This window comes from Cibotium barometz, chromosome 25 (assembly GCF_041138505.1).
Source record: "Cibotium barometz isolate CiBa-2024 chromosome 25, ASM4113850v1, whole genome shotgun sequence".
NCBI classification, from domain to species: domain Eukaryota; kingdom Viridiplantae; phylum Streptophyta; class Polypodiopsida; order Cyatheales; family Cibotiaceae; genus Cibotium; species Cibotium barometz.
The window spans coordinates 50,736,454-50,742,755 of NC_141070.1; the positions used below are offsets into that span (position 1 = coordinate 50,736,454).

Below are 6,302 nucleotides of genomic sequence, written 5' to 3' on the forward strand. Positions count from 1 at the left end.
GCAAATATGATGGACACTTTTCTATTAAAAATCTAATTAATCAAGAGCCGCAGGTTAATTATCAAACCTATTAAATCTTGCTTTTTTTACCAATAATATATATTTATATTAACTATTCAAAATCAGTCATACATCACCCCCAAAAACACAACTATCTACTCCTTTTTGACCTCATTCAAGATTTTACAAAGAAATTCCCATCTTTCATCCTCACACAAACTAGACTAATCTCAAGAGATCTGAAACCCCAATAATAAGCAAGCCTCCATCATAGCCTTAGTGGTGCAGCCCCGAGGAGACTGTGTCTCTAACATTCCCCCATGCTTTGACCACACCTTGACAGTAGGTCTAGTGCCAACTGGGTTCTCAATAAAGGCCACAAAAGTGTGATCCATCTATTTTTCCTTTTGCGGTACCATCTCTGAGTTTTAGGACCAAATCTTGGAGGCCTTTTCTTCTCAATCCAACACCTCACCTGCATCCAACAAATCAACATTAGCGAGAGAACCCTAGTATGCATGAAGCTCAACCAAAATCAGGGAAATAATCAAGGCATATTCCTCTGTAGATTTTGAATTAGCAAATCTAGCTCCAAAGATCTAATTTTATTTACATTACATACAGACCAGCACATGCATATACATTTATACATCAGCTCAGTATCCTGCAATCTTGTACATGTATCCCTCAAAAAAAATAATTTCATTTCTGCTAGTCCAGATTTCCCGTAGAGTGCAAGTTTTGACAATGTTAAACATCAACCCACTATGCTAATCATTAACTGCCCACTTCCCAAGTAGCCAATCCTCCCAAAAGGTTTGCATATTCAGACCCTTCTGTATCCACTTAGTCATTTTGCACCAAGTGCTCCTTAAGGCTGGGCATTCCCAAAACACATGCTTGCCACTTTCTATTGAAGACCTGCATTTAGGGCAAATACCGCCATGTTTCTTTTTTGCAGCTTATAACCAATAGGTACATGCAAACCTTCCACATAAAAACTTTGAATTTCCTAGGGCCTTGACAATTCTAGATCAAGTACCATCTCTTTTTCCAACTAGAAGCACTCCACTTTACATGGCCGCGCTACTGCAGCCAGGCCAACAAGGGTGGGAAAAGCTTTGCCCTCATTTGCTAGCCGACCACAGAGCTGCGCCGGCCGGCTAGCAAGGGGGAAAAGCTTCCCTCCCCCCCATGCCCTCCCTTCCCGGCCCGTGGGGAGGGGAAGCTCCCCCCTAGTGCTGCAGTAGCAGCTGCTCGGACACGGGGGTCGGCGAGCAAGGGAGGGCACCCTTGCCCTCCCCCTGCTAGCCACCTGCCGTAGAGCAGTGCTCTACGGCTTGGCAGGCAAGGCCCTTGTACACAAGGGCCTTGGTGGCTCTACCGAGCCGACCCGCAAAGCAGCGCGTTGCTCTACAGTTGGGCCGACAAGTGCTCAGTCGGCAAAGGCCCTAGCACTCCCTTTTGGCAAAGCAAGTGTTCGGTCGGCAAAGGCCCTAGCACTCCCTTGTTCGGCCGGAAAGGGAGTGCTCGGCCGGTAAGGCCCTAGCACTCCCTTGCTCGGCCGGCAAGGGAGCGCTCGGCCGGTAAGGCCCTAGCACTCCCTTGCTCGGCCGGTAAGGCCCTAGAACTCCCTTGTCGGCCGAGCCGCAGAGCGTGCTACTTTGCGGTTCGACCGGCAAGGCCCTTCACCTTGCTCGGCTGGCAAAGGGAGTGCTTGTCTGGCAAATACCCTAGCACTCCCTTGCTGGCCGCCGGCAAGGCCCTTGTACACAAGGGCCTTGCTCAGCCGATAAGGGAGTGCTTGGCCGGCAAGGCCCTAGCACTTCCTTGCCAGATGAGGGAGTGCTCGGCTAGCAAAGGGAGAGCTCAGCCGGCAAGGCCCTAGCACTCCCTTGCCAGATGAGGGAGTGCTCGGCTGGAAAAAGGGAGTGCTCGGCTGGCAAAGGCTTAGCCGGCAAAGGCCCTAGCACTCCCTTGCCGACCGGTAAGGCCTTTGTACACAAGGACCTTGCTCGGCTGGCAAGGGAGTGCTCGGCCGCCGGTAAGGTCCTAGCACTCCCTTGCCGGCTAAGGGAGTGATCGGCTGGCAAAGGCCCTTGTCTATAAGTATTTGTATGTTTTGTTTTATTTTGTTTATGTGTGCATGATTTAATATATAAATAAGAGTGCCATCTTGTATCATGAGTGATTATGTGTGTAGGTGGCATTTTCATCTTCGCTTCGAGCCTCTCTAGGTATGCTCTCATAAACATACTTGCATCACATTTAATTTCATACACATAAATGATTTCATATTTGAATGTTTTCTAATTTTAATAATGAGATGAAAAAGCAGCGTGCAGGCTGCATTTTAAAAGTGTTTAATATATTAATGTTTTTTAATTTTAAAAACAAGATGAGAATCAAGCGTGCACACTTGATTGTGAAAGTGTTAAAGAACAACACGAAAAGGTAGGGTGCACACTGTCTTTTTAAAGTGTTTTATAGATTGTCTTTTTTGTCTAATGTAAAGTTAAATAATGTGGCATTGAGCTCACATGTCTTCTACTTTGAAAGTGGATTACTTTTTGTAGTGTCTTGTTTGCGATGTATTTTAAATTAATTATGAAAACTCTATATTAAATGTTAATTTTCTTTGTACATTGGCTATGAAAGGTGTGGTGCTAGTAATGAAGATTTCATTGTTTCGTATTTTTTAGGACAACATAAAAAGACAGTGTACATGCTTGCTTTTTGCCAAAATGTTTTAAACATTTTGGTTTAGTTAAAAAACCATGCGTGCATGCTACCATTAAAAAGCAATGTACTGATTGAGGGTTTCTATATATGAAAGTACACTAAGATTCTAACATTAGAGTCTTACCTTTGATACTTACATTTTAATTTAAACAGTGTATCAGAAATTATCAAGATTTTGTTATTCATAGCATACATTTGAAGATTCTAACATTAGAGTCTTACCTTTGATACTTACATCTTAATTTAATCAGTGTATCGGAAATTATCAAGATTTTGTTATTCATAGCATACATTTGAAGATGTGAAGAATGTTTTATTTTGATTTAATTTGAATCCCATTTTAAGCATATCTTTTAGATGCGTACTCATAATTTGAACTTATGATATAAGAAATAAGTAAGAATGGTGCGCACTCCATCAAAGACGAAGGCACCTTCTTCCTTTAAAAGTAGGTTTTCTTTCCAATTATGATTTATTGTTATGCAAGCTTGGTATTTGTGCTATGAATACTTTGTAAGCTTGTCACCCCTTTTTAGGAATTGAGTACTCTTTGCGGTATGGGAAGACTGGTTATAGAACTTGTGCATGCAATTCTATGGCTTCTTCCAATGTTGTTCAAAGGAAGAAACCAGTGCAAGACCCTCTTCCCTCCAATTTTCAGAGCTCACAACATGAGGAGTTTGATGGCATGAGCGAAGATGAAGTAGAGATAGACCAGAAGAGCATGATTAAGTTATTCCATCTCACAATGCTACCTCTCATCAAGAAAACAATGCAACTATTGTCTCAGAAGTAGCCACAATGGTTGCAAAACCAATTGATCATCCACCTAACTTTGGTAATGACGTGCCAGGGCAGATTTTGGAGGAGGTGGTTGAAAGCTTCATTGTCAATAGAGGTCGGGATCCTCCACGAACACCTCTCTGTAGACTTATGGAGAATGAGGCCATTCGAGCTATTGGTCCAGGGACATTGGCCTTGTCAAAAGATTTGAGAAATCATCTCTCTATAGACTTATGGAGAATGAGGCCATTCGAGCTGTTGGTCCAGGGACATATGTCCTTGTCAAAAGATTTGAGAAATCTAGTTATAGTGTGTTGGAGCCCCCATTTATTGTGTCTTTCAAAAAAGATGGCCATGATCAACAATTTGTGTTAGAAAATGATATGCTTGAATGGGAACCAATGTGGGGAGAATTAATGCGGAGTTCGAGAAAAGTCTACTAGCAGAGTGGGAGGATCTTTAAGGGCAGAAATTCCTTGTTTGAGATGGAAATCATAGTCTGAAGACATGGCTCCATATGATCAAAACACGTAAGTTATTTCTAGTATTAATTAAATTCTTGATTAAATTGAATATGTGTTTGTATCCTGAACATGTTTTACCTGTTTTTCTTCAACCATTATAGAGTACTCTATGATTAAATGGAAACATTGCTCTGTGAAATACCACTTTGTCAATGCTAATCGGAGTACTGAAGGAGAGTTGATGTTGGTTTTGAGAACTCAAAATGAGTAAGTAATTACACTCATTCATGTTCGCTTCAATGGGTTAAAATGAAGTGCATGGTTTGTCATTTTGTTTCATTTTGTTATTTATGTAGAATTGGGAGAACTACCATATGCACAAATTTTGGTCAAGAAATTTTTCTTTTCCAAAAGTTGGCTATGGCTAGTAAAGAGTCTTTGCTCAAGGATTTTCCAAAAGAGTGGCTTCATTGGATTGAAGTGGAGTTGGCTTGCGAGAGGAAAGTGGCCAAGGGCACATGGTATGATGCTCCAGTAGTTTTACTTGCTATGCTTGTTTGGAAGGTAAGAATATAAGGACTTTTGTTACTAATTTTTTAACTCTTTGACATTATGAGACCGTATAATTACTAAGTGGGACTTTTTTGCACTGCATAGGAGGAGTTTGATGCGTCTCTAGCCAAAGAGATAGTAGACATTAGTGATCCCTCTGTATCAATGCAGAAAAAGGAGTGCATAGCTCGAGGTATAAACGAGATGATCTACAAGGAGAGAGCTTATAAGGTATGTAATTTTAATACGGCATGAGTGGAAGCTTAAAAATTAACAATCGTGGTTGTAACCTTTTATATGAAGATGTTATCTATTGCAAATCATGCGAATGGTCAAGGGGTTTTTTCTCTTCTTTACAATTACAATTGGGTGAAAGAAAAGGACATGGTTGGGTTGACAAAGGATAAAGTTCACTCATTAGCTACAACAAAAATATCTATTGACAGGTAGATTATTTACAAGTATTTATATGTATGTGTGTCCATATGTATGCTTCTTTGTATTCATTTCAAACGTTGTCATTCTGTTGGAATTGTAGAAAGAGAGATATACTCCGCTCTATGCTCACATGCCGGTTGGATGACCCTTCATGATGTGAGCGATATTTGGGTGCACAAAAGTTTAGAATGTACTTGAGAAAAGAATGGTATTGGGGAAATATTTTGAAACAATGCCTCAAAATGAAAGGAAAATCGATGGAGGAGCTGCAAGAGGACTTTGAAACATGGTTCTCTAACCAAAGAAGAGACCATCTTGATAATGCTTTTTCTGAGTTATGGGGCCGCATGAATACCAAAGAATCAGATGAGAAGATTCTGAAGCTTTCAAAGTCTTCCAAGAGAGTATTTTATAGGTATTCATACTACATTGTCTCATTCTTTATAATTATGTGCCTTGAATTAGAGAACCTAAGTTGTATGTGCCACCATACTCTTAATAAGTTGAAAGTTAATGATTATTCCACTTTAATAGATGGATTGTGAAGCTTCATGAGATGAGCATGCGATTGAGGAGACGCCAACATTTGTGGATGAGTGGATGGATCTCTCTGGACATGGCTCCATGTTTCCTCTTTGGAGGATGAAGGAGCATGGCCTTAGTGAATGGGAGGTGCAATACTATTCATGGTGGCTGGACTACCCCATTGGAGAGTATCCAAGGCATGAGGGAGATCATTACAATGGTATTCTTTTGCTACCCTTCCCTGGCCAAATTGTTTCTATTATTTTACTATGTTATCTTCTACATGAAAACAAATATTCATTTATTATAGAGCATGCACATGAGAGGCCAATTGGTGAAATGGAGGAGGTTGGTTCAGCTTCCAAGAAAGCCATCTCTTCCCAAAAGAAATCCATGATCTCTTCTCAAAAGAAAGTAGCTAATATCGTAGAGCCCTCCTACTCAATCGTGTCTTCGATAAAGAAATGTTTAGAGTACATGCAAGTAAATCCTCCAAAGAAAGCAAGCAAGCAATCCTCCAAGAGGACTAAGGAAGACAAGGAACATTCACAACCTATAGGCATAGGCTAAAATAAGATGTGTATATTTCTCAAAGTACTATTAAACACATTAATATTTTATGAATAGATGGCAAGCTTGCAAACTATGACATGTTCTTAATGGCCACCTTTCTTAGTGTCTTGGAGGTCTCTCCACGTGAGGAGGCAAGGTAGGGGATGAACTTTCATGAAATCTTCATGTACCGGCGGATACATGTTGAGAATTAGTTCTTACGCATCATTGTCAGCAAGATTGTGT

The 6,302-nt window shown here is 40.8% G+C and overlaps 1 long non-coding RNA gene across 1 annotated transcript; it reads left to right on the forward strand.

Moving 5' to 3' along the window:
- Positions 1-4,351: 4,351 nt before the first annotated feature.
- Positions 4,352-4,924, forward strand: LOC147624698 (uncharacterized). Its single transcript, XR_015269160.1, has 2 exons — positions 4,352-4,553; positions 4,647-4,924. It is a non-coding gene; the product is annotated as an uncharacterized LOC147624698 (long non-coding RNA).
- Positions 4,925-6,302: the final 1,378 nt, after the last annotated feature.